Source organism: Phyllobates terribilis, unplaced genomic scaffold, assembly GCF_046119375.1.
Source record: "Phyllobates terribilis strain yellow unplaced genomic scaffold, ASM4611937v1 Scaffold_9__5_contigs__length_417890890, whole genome shotgun sequence".
NCBI lineage: Eukaryota > Metazoa > Chordata > Amphibia > Anura > Dendrobatidae > Phyllobates > Phyllobates terribilis.
The window spans coordinates 302,739,277-302,755,080 of NW_027362769.1; the positions used below are offsets into that span (position 1 = coordinate 302,739,277).

The window sequence follows — 15,804 nt, forward strand, 5'->3', positions numbered from 1 at the left end:
GATGAACACAATAGTGGGCTCTACACCACAAAGAATGGCACGTGGTCAAGGAGCCGTACAATGCATGTGTATGCTATGCAACGAAAAAGAAGAAACAGAAGTACACGGCTCCAGCAACACAAGATACAGATCTTCAGTGTTAGATATTGTTAACTCTTTCCTCAACACAGTCCTATTTACAAGTATTGCTGGAGCAATTATAGCAGAAGGAATAAAAAAGAGAAACAAGAAAAATAAATAATCAAACTAAACAGCATGAGAAGGGAATGTGCAAAAGAAAGAGAATGTGCAGACACAAGGTAGAAGAGCCTGATGTGTAACCGGCTATCGAGCAGGTTGTCCACATTTTGTTGTCACAGTCCATTGTGCTCAGCACTTACATTGTAAGGTTTATTATCTGTTGAGGAAATCTCAGTGTCTGAAGTCGTTTAGAAATGGGAGATATCCTGAATGGGCAATGCGATAAGATGGGATTGGGCAAGGGGAACAGAGTCAAAAAGTGACTTATCACAATTATCTACAACCTGTGGGGAGATAACTTACTTTCGAAATTGACATCCTGTGCAATAAAGTTTGGATTTACTGGTTATAAAGATAGCACTGGTGGAGCAGGAACAAGTAGAGTATGTCACATTAACAAGTTTTGTGTGTGTGTTTGGTTTCCTGTAGGTTACGGCTCTATGGTTTCCGGTAAGCTTTTCTCATTTCCCTTTTATTGCTCCTCCCTTTAGTTTCAAAGATCCGTGTTAATAATCCTATGATTCGTGATTGCTGGCTGAGAATTACACATCATCTCTCCATGCACAGGTGAAGACCAAACACAGGCAGCAGCTCTTCAATGTCTACCTGCTGTCACCTGGCCAGACATCTGCTGGATACAACATTTCCTATCAGTTAAGAATCTGCCAAGGGTAAGGTCAATTTTACTTTCTGTGACAACAAACATCAGACGTACGCTATCTTTCTAGGCACTAAATGATGCTCTACTAGCTATATAGTAGTAAATCCATATTGACACAACAGACTTTTGCTTTCTGGCTACAATTGTAGGTTGTAGTTGCAGCATACCACATTCTCATTCTAGTACAGGTGAACCTTGGTGTATTACAGTTATGATGTGCATGTGTTGTATGCAACATGTCTATATGTACGGTCTCATTGACTGAACGTTTTGTGGACGTGAAGCAATGTCTAACCACTTTCATGGGACTTTAGAACTGTGCCACTCAGCTGTGAAGCCACATTGATTCACTTGTAGTAAGGCTGAATTTACACAATGTTTATGTTGTGTTTGCCAAAAGCTTAAGACAGGTGTTACAAGTGTGAACAAATGGCATGAATGAAATTCTATTTTCCCAAGGCCCTATTTCATAATTTGCAATTTCTTGAAGTCGCTTTTCTTTTTTATGTCTTGTGGCATTCACTGATTTTTTTTTTGCACCAAATTCTTCAATGTAGTTCACGAATTTGGCACAAAATCAAAAATACTTTTAATTTTTGTCCTTAAAGTGAACCTGTCATCAGGATTTTGTTAAATAGACTACAGGTATTGTCAGATTGCGCTGTTACACTGATTAAAATGATACCTGGGTTGAAGAAATCTGTCTTGTGGTTCTTGTTTAATCTGTGTTTGCAGTTTTGAGTTAATGATATGCCCGCGCTATGGGGCAGCCTGTATGCCGGTCTTTCTTTGGTGCTCTGGCCTCATTGTCATCATTCTGGGCTTAAATGACAGGTCACTGAGCCTTCAATGACCTGACTCCTATTTTAAATACTGCACCTGCGCATTTAATATTGTAGTCTTCAAAAAAAAAGAAAAAGAATTTGGCTCTAACAAAATGGAACCGGCGGCGGTGCATGCACAGTAGCATCTGTCGGCAAGCGATGCTCTCAATGTGCGCAAGCCCACTGCTCGCTTGGCAGATTGAGAGCATTGCTTGCCAATAGATGCTACTGCTCATGTACCGGTGCTGTTTTGTTGGGGCCAAATTTTTTTTGCTCCAACAAAATGGCACCAGCGCATGTGCAGTAGCATCTGTCGGCAAGCGATGTTCTTTCTTGCAGTTTTCTAAATAAGGTGTTTTTAGTACCTATATTTTTCATTGTGTTTATTTAGCTGTGTTTCTAACATTACAAATGATGTAGATTTCTCTCAGAATTACATGATTTGTAATAGTAGAAGCACTGTCCACAAAAATATAACATGCTAAATACTAAAATACTACTAATGGAGGTTTATAAAAGAATAACGCTACAAAGATGACCAAATCAAACCATACCTATTAATTGCTTTTAGTTGAAAAATTACAGAAAGGAAGAAAAGCAGTGTATGTCTTATGCATGTTATATCTTTATTGATGCCCAGGAAACAACTGTATGCAAAAAAACACTATAAAAAGTGCCACTAAAAACACATCAAGTGTTTGCTCCTTTTATGCTACAAATTTTGCTGCATTTTTCTTTCTTATGTCATTAAGAACTGCAAAACAAATGCTGTACAGATACAATAGATAACAAGTTATTCTTAATATTAAACGTTAATACCTATTTAAATGATAGATTTTAACATGCAAGTTGTTGGGGGTGAGACCACAACTGATCCTGAATGATGCTTTGTAATACTCCGTTGGAATAGAGCTCTCCATTCAGTTTCTAAGGGACTTCTGGAGAGGTCGGACCCCCACTGAACCACAAGTTATCACCTATCTTTTTGTTAGACAATAACGTTTAATGGTGAGAAAAGTAAAAGAACCTCATATACTGACTGTATACATTTGCCAGTGATGGCTCTGTCTGTAAAAATGTTGTATTTAAACCAGGGGTCTCAAACTCGGCTGGGTATATGGGCCGCACATGGAAAAAATTTGAATTTGGGGGGCCGCATTCTTTGTTCAATGTGACATTTTTAGTGATACCATTTTTTTTGTATACACCTTTTGAACATTTTTGCCGTGTTTATTTTTTTATGGCTTGGGTCGTTATGGATGTGGCGATAATAAACGTGCACTTTTTTGTGTTTACTTTAGTTTACATATAAAACAGCATTTTTAGTGCCCAATATTTTTTCATGCTTTATTTTATTTTATTTTTTTTTTACAATTTTATTTCCCCCAATTGGCCACATACAGTAATATTGTCTTACAATTAGCATCATATAGTAATAATGGAAAACATCTTGTAGTAATGTTCCCCATCCAAGTCCCCATCTTGTACTAATGTGCCCCATCCAGGTCTCCATCCTGTGGCTATGTGCCCCATCCAGGTCCCCATCCTGTGGCAACGTTCCCCATCCTGGCGCCCATCTTGTACTAATGTGCCTCATCCAGGTCCCCATCTTGGGGCTATGTGCCCCATCCAGGTCCCCATCCTGTGGCAATGTTTCCCATCCAGGTCCCCATCTTGTGGCTATGTGCCCCATCCAGGTCCCCATCTTGTGGCTCTGTGCCCCATCCAGGTCCCCATCTTGTGGCTATGTGCCCCATCCAGGTCCCCATCCTGTGGCAACGTTCCCCATCCTGGCGCCCATCTTGTACTAATGTGCCTCATCCAGGTCCCCATCTTGGGGCTATGTGCCCCATCCAGGTCCCCATCCTGTGGCAATGTTTCCCATCCAGGTCCCCATCTTGTGGCTATGTGCCCCATCCAGGTCCCCATCTTGTGGCTATGTGCCCCATCCAGGTCCCCATCTTGTGGCTATGTGACCCATCCAGGTCCCCATGTTGTGGCTGTGGTCCCCATCTTGTGGCTCTGTGACCCATCCAGGTCCCCATCTTGTGGCTCTGTGCCCCATCCAGGTCCACATCTTGAGGCTCTGTGCCCCATCCAGGTCCACATCTTGAGGCTCTGTGCCCCATCCAGGTCCCCATCCTGTGGCTATGTGCCCCATCCAGGTCCCCATCCTGTGGCTATGTGCCCCATCCAGGTCCCCTCTTGTGGCTATGTGCCCCATCCAGGTCCCCTCTTGTGGCTCTGTGCCCCATCCAGGTCCCCTCTTGTGGCTATGTGCCCCCTGTGCTGTTCTTCACACACATAAAATAGAAAAAAAAAAAGATGATTCTCACCTGTCCTCCGTTCCCTCGGCGGCCTTCCTGCAGATGTGGCCCGCAGGCACCACAGAGTCCGACCCCTTGACGATCCCGACCTGGTCCAGGAGGAGCCGCCGACAGCAGCGCTGCATTGCCGCACAGAGACTGTCTCCCAGCACAGCATTTTCAATGTCAGCTGCCGGCTAATCAGAGGCCAGCAGCTGACATCTGCATATGGCAATGACGTCATACTCGCTGCGCCGACACGCAGATATCAGCTGCTGGCCTCTGATTGGCCAGCGGCTGGCATTGGAAATGCAGTGCTGGGAAACAGTCTCTGTGCGGCAATGCAGCGCTGCTGTCGGCGGCTCCTCCTGGACCAGGTCGGGATCATCAAGGGGTCTGTGCCTGCGGGCCGCATAAAGCAGCCTCAGGGGCCGCATGCGGCCCGCGGGCCGCATGTTTGAGACCCCTGATTTAAACAGATCATATGATTTTAATAACTTGTGTTAATAAATTGAGTTTTTTTAAATCTCTAGAAATAATGCTGAATGCTGATACTTTGGAATTTGCATACTGAAAATTCAGCACCCAACCTAAGAAACCAGGAGTCAGTGCTACCAGTAGTACATTTGCTTGCACATTTTGTCCCTTGCTTATATGCCACTGGGCACCCTCCTCAATGGGGCATAATGGAGAGCTGCTCAGTAAGAACAACACCCACCCGATCATGCTTGAGCAGTCCTTGTATTTGTAATGCCTAGTATGGATTATATGGGTCTCTCATTCCCAGGAGTATTTGTCTCCACTCGGAAAAAAAGTCGGCAGACAGGTTGCATGGAACGTGCCTGTACTCAGCACTTCTACAGTCGTTTTATAGTTAGGTGCAGTACTTTAATGTTTCATCAACACACAAGCCTAAACAGTTAGAATGGGGGATGGTGATGGCAAAAGAAATATTGGGTTTTCTTCCATTGTGTCTAGATGGGTTGCTGAACAAAACATTAACTCTGTTAATGGAAGATGAAGCTTCTTGCCATGCTGCTAACAAAGTATAAGATTAGAAGGCAAAAAAGCTACCCTAAATCTTCTATGGGCTAGTCACCCACTGGCATGAATCCCATAGAAGGTGTCTGGGCTATGCTCTAGCATTGAGTGACATGACATTCACAAAAATCTGCTTCTTACGAAAAGCTTTGAGGTTGTTAAGTAGAACTCACGGATTCCATGTTTGACCATGTGGTTAAAGTGGTTGTCCACTATTCGGACAACCACTTCTCAATCCATATGTTTCCCCCTCGTAAAATAACATTTATACTCTCATACCCAGAGGAGTAACTAGGTTTTCTGCCACCAGGGGGGCAAGAATTCAGTTTGCCCCCCTTCTCAAAGCACATATGCGATATGAACACTTAGTCACGTGCCAATGAGCTGCTCTCCTTAATTCTCTCAATGTTCAGTGAAAAACAGAGAAGCAGAAAGAAATTGCATATGAGTGAAGTTGCTGTGCACATGTTTCATCTTATTTTATCTCGTCACCCCTTCAGGGTTTAGAAACCCTGAAGCAGTTAAAAGAAATGCACAGGGGGCCTTAATGGGTTGAGAGGATAAAGAAAAGATGCATTTCTACAATATACACTGCTCAAAAAGTAAAGGGAACACTTAAACAACAGAGTATAACTCCAAGTAAATCAAACTTCTGTGAAATCAAACTGTCCACTTAGGAAGCAACACTGATTGACAATCAATTTCACATGCTGCTGTACAAATGGAATAGACAATAGATGGAAATTATTGGCAATTATTACGACTCCCTCAATAAAGGAGTGGTTCTGCAGGTGGGGACCACAGACCACATCTCAGTACGCTTTCTGGCTGATGTTTTGGTCACTTTTGAATGTTGGTTGTACTTTCACACTCGTGGTAGCATGAGACGGACTCTACAACCCACAGAAGTTGTTCAGGTAGTGCAGCTCATCCAGGATGGCACATCAATGCGAGCTGTGGCAAGAAGGTTTGCTGTGTCTGTCAGCGTAGTGTCCAGAGGCTGGAGGTGTTACCAGGAAACAGGCCAGTACACTAGGAGACATGGAGGGGGCCGTAGGAGGGAAACAACCCAGCAGCAGGACCGCTACCTCCGCCTTTGTGCAAAGAGGAACAGGAGGAGCACTGCCAGAGCCCTGCAAAATGACCTCCAGCAGGCCACAAATGTGCATGTGTCTGCACAAACGGTTAGAAACCGACTCCATGAGGGTGGTATGAGGGCCCGACGTCCACAGATGGGGGTTGTGCTCACAGCCCAACACCGTGCAGGACGCTTGGCATTTGCCACAGAACACCAGGATTGGCAAAGTCGCCACTGGCGCCCTGTGCTCTTCACCAATGGAAGCAGGTTCACACTGAGCACATGTGACAGACATGACAGAGTCTGGAGACACCATGGAGAGCGATCTGCTGCCTGTAACATCCTTCTGTAAGACCAGTTTGGCAGTGGGTCAGTAATGGCGTGGGGTGGCATTTCTTTGGAGGGCCGCACAGCCCTCCATGTGCTCGCCAGAGGTAGCCTGACTGCTATTAGATACCGAGATAAGATCCTCAGACCCCTTGTGAAACCATATGCTGGTGCGGTTGGCCATGGGTTACTCCTAATGCAGGACAATGCCACACCTCATGTGGCTGGAGTGTGTCAGCAGTTCCTGCAAGATGAAGGCATTGAAGCTATGGACTGGCCCGCCCGTTCCCCAGACCTGAATCCAATTGAGCACATCTGGAACATCATGTCTCGCTCCATCCACCAACGTCACGTTGCACCACAGACTGTCCAGGAGTTGGCGGATGCTTTAGTCCAGGTCCGGGAGGAGATCCCACAGGAGACCATCCGCAACCTCATCAGGAGCATGCCCAGGCATTGTAGAGAGGTCATACAGGCAAGTGGAGGCCACACACAATACTGAACTTCATTTTGACTTGTTTTAAGGACATTACTTAAAAGTTGGATCAGCCTGTAGTGTGTTTTTCCACTTTAATTTTGGGGGTGACTCCAAATCCAGGCCTCCATTGGTTAATAAATTTGATTTCCATTGATGATTTTGTGTGATTTTGTTGTCAGCACAATCAACTTTGTACAGAACAAAGTATTCAATGAGAATATTTCATTCATTCAGATCTAGGATGTGTTATTTGTGTGTTCCCTTTATTTTTTGAGCAGTATATTTAGTCCTGGTCAGTGAAATGTGAAAAGCAGAAGTGCTTTTGCAGCCTTGGAGAAACTGTGTCCATATGGCTTGGGAAATGTCAATGTTGGATTTTAAAGGACAATGTTAGGTTTTAAAGGTACCAAGATATAAAATTAGCACCTATCCATAGTGTTATACCTTGATCACTGGGCCCTTGCTGATAATGATTAGACAAAATTAGGTTTTCATGCACTTGTACTGGATATGTTAAAACTAGGATTAGATTAAAAAAAAATTCACTTCAAAGACGGCATCAAACCCTCTGAACATGGTTTTAGGGTTGTGGTGAAGTTGGTAGTCACATGTTTTTAACTTTGATTAGAGTCTTGAGAAAATTCTACATCTAAAATAATGATATATACCAAAACATTTTCAAGTATTTTATGTAAATCTTTTGGTTGATTTAACCTGGGAAATTCCACTCAGTCCTTGACTTAAATATAATTATACACCTCAAATTGCCTCAAAAATTGCATATATGTCTCCAGGCTTATATGGCAATATTGGCTGAATGGAAAAATCTTATACAAATATATATGTAGAAGCTGCGCAAAAAATGGAAAACACTTTTAAGTATTTCTTAGGTAACACATATCTTCTGCATGGATTATTTAGTAGGATAGTTACATCTATAGGAATTTTCTGCTAAAGTAGTTAAATGCAAAGGAACCACATGTAGTTAAATACAGCTAAATGTTCACACGTTCAGTATTTGGTCAGTATTTGCCATCAGTATTTGTAAGCCAAAATCAGGAATGGATCAGAGGAAAAGTATAAGGGCTCATACCTATCACCGTTAAATAAATCGGTCTGATGTTGTTCCTGAAAAGTTAGACGACTGTCATACAAGTGTCATTAGTTTTTCATCTGAGTACAATGCAATTTTTCTCACCTAGCATGCGAATTACATCCAAATAACATGTGAATGACATCCGTATGGAATGTGATTTTATCATTAGCGTTTACATATAGAGTAATTCTCTATGTCATTTAAAGTTAGTTTTCAAAGGAAATATTCTTCTAAACGTAGATAGAGAGACAGATAGATAGAAAAATGTGAGAGTGATATTTAATCAGTCCTTTGCATGTGTAGCTTACTGTGCATGTATTTTTATTATTAAATAAATACATTTTTGACAAAAATGGCGTGGGATCCTCCGAAATTTTATTAACAAGCAAAGGGAAAGCAGACTGCTGGGGGCAAATTTATATAGCCTGGGAAGGGGGTAATACCCATGGAGCTTCCCGGCTATTATTATGAGCTCACAGCTGTATGCCTAGCATTTACTGGCTATTAAAATGGGGGACCCCCAAAAAAATGACATGGGATTCCCCCTATTTTGACAACCAGCAAAGGATAGGCAGAGAGCTGCGGGCTGATATTAATAGCCTAGGAAGGGGCCATGGATATTGGCCTCTTCCCAGACTAAAAATATCAGCTCTCAGACGCCCTAGAAAAGGCACATCCATAAGATGCTCCGATTCTGGCACTTAGCCTCCACTTTTCCCACTTGCCCTGGTGCAATGGCAAGTGGGGTAATAGGGTTGGGGTTGATGTCAGCTTTGTATTGTCAGCTGACATCAAGCCCAGGGGTTAGTGATGGAGAGGCATCAATAAGACGCCCCCATTACTAACCCTGTAGTCAAATTGTAAATAAAAAACACCCAGAATAAAGTCCTTTATTTGAAATAATGACACAAACCCCTTTATTGAAATAAAAAAAAACACAGTTATACTCACTTTTACGCCTAATCCACTGAAGCCCATGTCCCCTGTAAAAAGAATATAAATAATAAACGACCATATTCCTCACCTATCCGACGAGCAAATAATGTATGTGTCCTTTGACGCGTCTAGCTCTGCTACATCTAGATGTCAGGCTAAATGATTACATTATGTGATCATTCAGCCTCACATCCAGCAGAGTCACTGAGCTCTGCATGCTAGCAGAGCTCAATGACTGGCAGTGACGGAAATAATGTGAGTGGAGTGCATAGCCAATGAACGCCGTTCACCTCACTGAGAACTTCCCCACTGTGCTCGCGCTGATGTCACTTAAGTGAGTGGAGTTCATTGGCTCTGAACTCCGCTCACCTTTCGCAATGCACGGTGAGCGTGAGAATTTTTAGCCTGCCATCTAGATGAAGTAGAGCTAGACTCGTCGAGGGACAAATGGATTATCTGCTCATCAGACAGATGAGGAATATGGTGGTTATTTATTTTTTTTATTTTTTTTACAGGGACAGATTAGTATATGTTTGTGTTACGGATCCTGGTGGAGGAACCTCTGTGCTGCGGTGCAATGAGGGACCAGAGGGGCGTAACTAGGTATCAACTCGGACTGACCAAGGTCGCATTGTGGCTCAATCGACTCCGTGAACCAGGGAAGGACAGAGCAGAGGGACCAGGTGCTACTCTGGGCCTGTCCTTGTATGAGAGCAGGTGACTCCCACGGGCAACTGGTAGGAGCCTCCAGGTAGGCTGACAGATAGGCACGGCAGGTAACTGGTAAGAGCCTCCAGGTAGGCTGACGGATAAGCACGGCAGGAAACTGGTACGTTCTCCGGGTAGGCAGGCAAGCCAGGCCCATAGACAGACTGGCAGATTTGGATCGTAGGCAGACCATCGGGCTGTAAAGTACACTTGGCAGGCGGAGACAGGGAGTCAGGCTGGCGGACTGGTAGTCAGGCTGGCGGACAGGACTGGTAATCAGGCTGGCGGACTGGACTGGTAGTCAGGCTGGCGGATTGGACTGGTAGTCAAGACTGGCGGACTGGACTGGTAGTCAAGCTGGCGGACTGGACTGGTAGGCTAGCAGCCGGACCTGAGGGCTTAAGCAGAGTTTAGGACACAAAGCTACAACCTTGTACGGGCACCTCCATTTTGGAGGAGGTGCCTTTTATATGAGAGGTCCACCATTGGCCGGGGACTCCTTAGGACGGCGCGCGCGGCCCCTTTAAGAGGGAGGGAGCGCGCGCGCTCGCCCTAAGCACAGTGCCTGGGAAGCTGCGCGCGCCGGCAGCAGGAGAGCCGGAAGACACCGGGCCGGGAGTGCGGCGGTAAGAGGGACGGCGTCTCTGCCTGTCAGGGGGCAGAGACGCCGATACTACAGTTTGCTTTTTTATTTTTACATTTTCTGATTAAATGGGTAAAAGAGGGACAGGGAGTGTTTTTTCAATAAAGGAGTCTGTGTCATTATTTCAAATAAAGGACTTTATTCTGGGTGTTTTTTATTTCCATATTGACTTTGGGGTTAGTAATGGGGGCATCTTATAGACGCCTCTCTATTACTAACCCCTGGGCTTGATATCAGCTGCCAATGCAAACCTAACATCAACCTCAACCCTATTACCCCACTTGCCACCGCACCAGGGCAAGTGAGAAGAGCTGAGGCTAAGCACCAGATTTGGCGCATCTTATGGATGCACCATTTCTTGGGCGGCTGAGAGCTGATGTTTTTAGTCTAGGAGGGGGCCAATATCCATGGCCCCTTCCTAGGCTATTAATATCAGCCCGCAGCTGTCTGCTTAGCCTTTGCTAGTTATTAAAATATGAGGTACCCCACGTCATTTTTTGGGGGGGGGTTACCCATTTTAATAACCAATACAGGCAAGTATACAGCTGTGAGATGGGCAGCTCCATGGATATTACCCCCTTCCCTGGCTATAAACATCAGCCCCCTAACTCTCCTCTTTCCCTCAGCTGGTTAATAAAAATTTGGGGGACACCACGCCATCTTTTCTGTAATTCATTTATTACTAAAATACATGTACAGTAAGCTACACACGCACTGTACTAATTATATATCTCAATGGCATCTTTCTATCTATCTGTTATATGTATATATAGCCCTTAGGGTATGTGCATACTATCAGTGTTTATTCAGGATTTGACGCGGGTAGATTTGCGCATGAATTCCGCACCTCCGCTCACTTGAGTGTTATCAGACATCCCCATTACTAACCCAGTATTAAAAAAAAAAAACACACAGGAAAAATTAGTTTCTTTTAAAAAACACTGCCCCACACGGCGTTCATCAATTTATTAAAAAGAAAAAAAGAACAACATGAAAATCCGTCTTAATCCAGTGAATCAGAAGTAGTCCATAAATGAGAACCTGGAAGATATAAAAAGATAGATAAAATAAATAAAAACAAGAAACACTCCTTCATTCACCAAATTTATTATAAAAAAAAAATATCCGCAACTCCAACGTAATCCATTGGATTTCCCACGACGTCCAGTGATTTTGTACAGCAACCTATGGAGCATTGTTTTGAGAATGACGCTTCATAGGTCACTCCCGGTCATGTCTCAGAAGCGATGACGTTACTGACATCATCGAGAGTAAGACATGAAAGTCCACACAGAAGACTGAGTGTTCCCGCAAGAAAAATTGACATGCTGCGGCTCGGAAACCCGCAATGCAGGTGAGTTTACGCAGCATAAAAAAGAAGCATAGTGGGCATAGGATTTCTATTAATCCCATCCATTGTGCTTGTACTGTACAACACAGCGTTTTGGATGCAGCAAAAATAAGCTACGTCCAAAACGCTACTATTCCTGATTGTGAGCACGCACCATAAAGGGGATGCATTAACTTGACGATTTTATGATTTTTGCACTAGATTTAAAACCTGGTAGATTATATACAATGTCATATAGACGCAGTCTTGAGACATATCTTTTCTTCCACCCATTGGTACACTATGTATGTATCTGTCTGTGTATCATCCATCCATGATTATATCCACTGTATCTGTGTTTCCATTGTTTTCTTTTACAATGTTTTCTTTCTGACACACTACGGTAAAAAAAAAGCATTAAAGTATCACTTCCCTTTAAGAACTGAATAGAATACAGCAGAGCTCTATTCATAGCAGTCACTTGACTAAAAGAGGAAGAAGCAGAAAATTTGACCAACTTGCAGACTTTGAAGCCGTGTATGCTAATCAATTTTTCATTTTCCGGGAAGAGAAAGTTGACTGATATGCAAAATAAATAGACGTACAATATTCAAATAACAAATGATGGAAAATGGGAACGTATCAATGATCCATTGATTTTTTTTTAACTACAAACAACTCAGTAGACTATAATATATTTCCATAAATTTGAAAAACTTCTCTGGGTGTGAGCATGATATCGGGGCATTTTTTTTTAAATAAAAGTCCTATTTTGTACCTTTCTTATCATGTATTTATATCTCAGGCGGTCAGAAGTAAAAGTGTTTTATTTCGACATGGATTCCACACAGACTTCTTTTGCACTGTGTGGATCAGATTAAGTAAAATAGCACTCATAATGCAGGTATTGTGATATGATGCGAATTTGAACATCTTGGCTTCTCATTGTTTTACAATTATTGCAATAGTCAACTGCAGACTACTACTGTCTGCGAGCTCAGTGATCTGTCATGGTGAAACCAGAAGTGCATGTCTGCAGATTACGGACAATCGGTCTCCAAGAAAAGTAACGCTTTAAAAAGAAAAATAAAGTTCTGGGTCTGCCAATTTAGTCTGACATGTTTATGGTCAGGTCACTTATATCAGCCGCAATGTACGGTAAATCCTAATCTTATGTGTATGCCCGGCTCTACACAGAGATGGTGACATCAAGTTTAGAAGAGGAAGTAGATAAACAGAATGATCTTTGTTTTAAATGATAACATATAATTGAACAAAGATGCAAAGACAACTGTATTTCATTATCCGTTACAAAAGATGCAGCAAACTTCATTACAGGCATGGACTAAATGGTGATTTCTTTGTCCACGACTTTCAGCCCAGGGGTGATTTGACCTCGACCTCAGCAGCTCCCTGTGTCACATATTAGGTTTCCTGGTTTCTTGGTGCCTTTATTGAGAAACATGTTGAAAAGATTCTGAATATGCACTTATTATCCCAACTGTGGAGTATAGACAAGTCCTGTACTTTTTATTTTTATGTTTTGATTTAACCACATACAGAAAGTGAATCTCCTTGCGCAAACTATTAGTTCCTGCAGTTTCTGAAAAGTTGGTAAAAGCATGAAGCAATTTTCTGGGTTACATGACACCATCACAACACATTTCTCAATTCCACATTTTGGAACTTATCATGTAGTGTTTCTTGATGCCTCTGACTGGTTGAGAGAAAACATTAAAGGGGTGTTCCAGGACTTTTACATTGTTGGCCTATCCTTAGGATGCAGGGTAATTAACCAACTGCTGCTCATTCCCCCACAGGTTACAGTTGATCTTTAAGGGTCTCAGCAGTGAAGAATTTTTTGATCAGCTAAATGAAGGGGACCCTTTCAACAAAAATGAATTGTCAAAGTATACAACCGCCTTAAAAGTGGTTGTTGTATCTTGTTAAATTGTAAAATTTCAAAGCGCTTGTAAAAGCAGGAATTTTTAATTCTATAGTTTACTGACTATAGTTTGCTGTCTAAGGCCACAGCCCCACTATCAGTATTCGGTCAGTATTTTTTCTCAGGAGTGGAAGCCAAAACCAGGTGAGGAACAATCAGAGAAAAGGTATAATAGAAACAAGTCACCAATTCTGCATTTATCACCCACTCCTGGTTTTGGCTCCCACTCCTGAGAAAAAATACTGACCAAATACTGACAAAATACTGATTGTGGGGCCGTGGCCAAAGTTACTGGATAGCTCTTCAGTCTTTCATAGGTGTCCAGTTCCGTAGGCAAGGAATTCTTTGGTTTAGAGCTTGCATGTTCTGATCTGAAATTGTCCAGGTCACTGAATCCAGCCAGCTTCAGTGTCTCTTCACTCCTCCGATGCTGCAGAGGCATGGCTGTCTCTGTTAGGCCACATTCGCACGTTCAGTATTTGGTCAGTTTTTCACATCAGTATTTGTGTTTCAATGATTTTACTGAATTTTAAAGAATATTTAGAGGGAGGAAAAGGAAGGGAGGAAGATTAAGGAAAAAAAGGAGGGGGGGAGTAAATATTTATTAAGAAGGGAGAAGTGGGAAAAAATAATGGAATAAGGGAGTGGGAAGATTGGAGAACTCTGATTAAAGTCATATTTAAAACAATAATAAGTGTGATACATAAAAGAAAAAACAATACATTTAACAACAGAAACATACAAAATAAAAATGTATAAACAGTTATTTCACAGCATTTTAAAACAGAACCAAGTAAGACAGTTTTACAAAGATTATAATTATTATCTAGCTTTAAATAAGGGAAGGATCCCAAGGTTCCCATTTTTTTGGGGGGGGATTTTCTAACGGAATCATTTGCAATAGCAAATCAGTATTCGTATGACTTATGTCACATCAGTATTTGTAAGCCAAAACCAGGAGTGGAACGATCAGAGGAAAAGTATAATAGAAAAACGTCACCATTTCAGTATTTTTCACCCACTCCTGGTTTTGGCTTACAAATACTGATGTGAAATACTGACCAAATACTGAACGTGTGAATGTTGTCTTAGTAGCATGGGAAAGCGCACAGTTGGGATTACCAGCGCAACCATGCAGCTCGTCTGTACTGTCAATCTTTAGGTGTGTACCATTACCACAGCAATCAGGAATTTGGGAGGTAGAGGAGTGGTGTGCTCCTCAAGATAGAAAAATGACTTAAAGTATAAAATAAGGATTGATACATAAAAAGTTGTTGAGGTTTGTACAAATCTTTTTTCATATGGTATGAAGTAATTGTGTGGATGTAGAGAGCAATTGTTTTTCCACACGCAGCCATACATTTTTCATTTGAAAGGGTTTTCCAGGACTGAGATATTGAAGACCTATCCACTGGATAAGTCATCAGTATAAGATTGGTAGAGGTTTGACAGCCTGCACCCCAACGATCAGCTATAATCTGTACTGGCAATGGCTGGAACTGAGCGAAGTATGTGGCAGCCCCATACATTGCTTAAAAGGGTACCCTGACACCGTGCTCTGACAATGCGCTCTCCTCTGTGTGTTACTACTGATCTGAACATAGAGCACATGCTGTCACTGTGCACATCGCACAGTGACAGCCCCCAGTAACAAAGCAGGGACTAGTCCTGCCCCTGAAGCGATTGTCACTCATGACGCTTATTTCAGGGAGGGGACAGTGGCTGTGACAGTGACCGCACCTTTGTCCCAGCTCTGATGACACTTCATTTGAGTATCCCAGCATGCACTGGGATACTTAAACGAAGCGTCATCACACAGCAAGTTGGGGAAAAAAGTACAATAGCTGTTAGAGAGTGTAGTTAGAGAACAACAGGGAATTTTTAATGCAATCAGATTAGAAATGAGTTTAGATTACGGCATGAAATAGATAGGGATTTAGATTAAACTTTCTTTTAATTCAGTACCACCCCTTTAATGGTCACTGCTGAATACTGCACTTTATCTCCTATTCACAGTACTCAGAAATGGCCTCTTAGCAATGTACATGGCTGCTCTGCTTCACCTTCCCACTACATTGCTTGCACCAGGCCTCTGCGGGCACCAATTAAAGCTGATTGATTATGATGCTGGGTGATACTCCCTCATTGACCTCATATTGATGACCTAGTTCAGTCCTCGATGACCCCTTTA

General features: G+C 42.6%; 1 protein-coding gene across 1 annotated transcript in view; it reads left to right on the forward strand.

The window, feature by feature from the left end:
• The first annotated feature begins 717 nt into the window (after window positions 1-717).
• Window positions 718-15,804, forward strand: part of CARD11 (caspase recruitment domain family member 11) — a 192,774-nt gene continuing 177,687 nt past the window's right edge. Inside the window, exon 1 of the mRNA XM_073647913.1 lies at window positions 718-911. The gene's annotated coding sequence lies outside the window, so the exon portion shown is untranslated. The remainder of the gene's footprint in view (window positions 912-15,804) is intronic.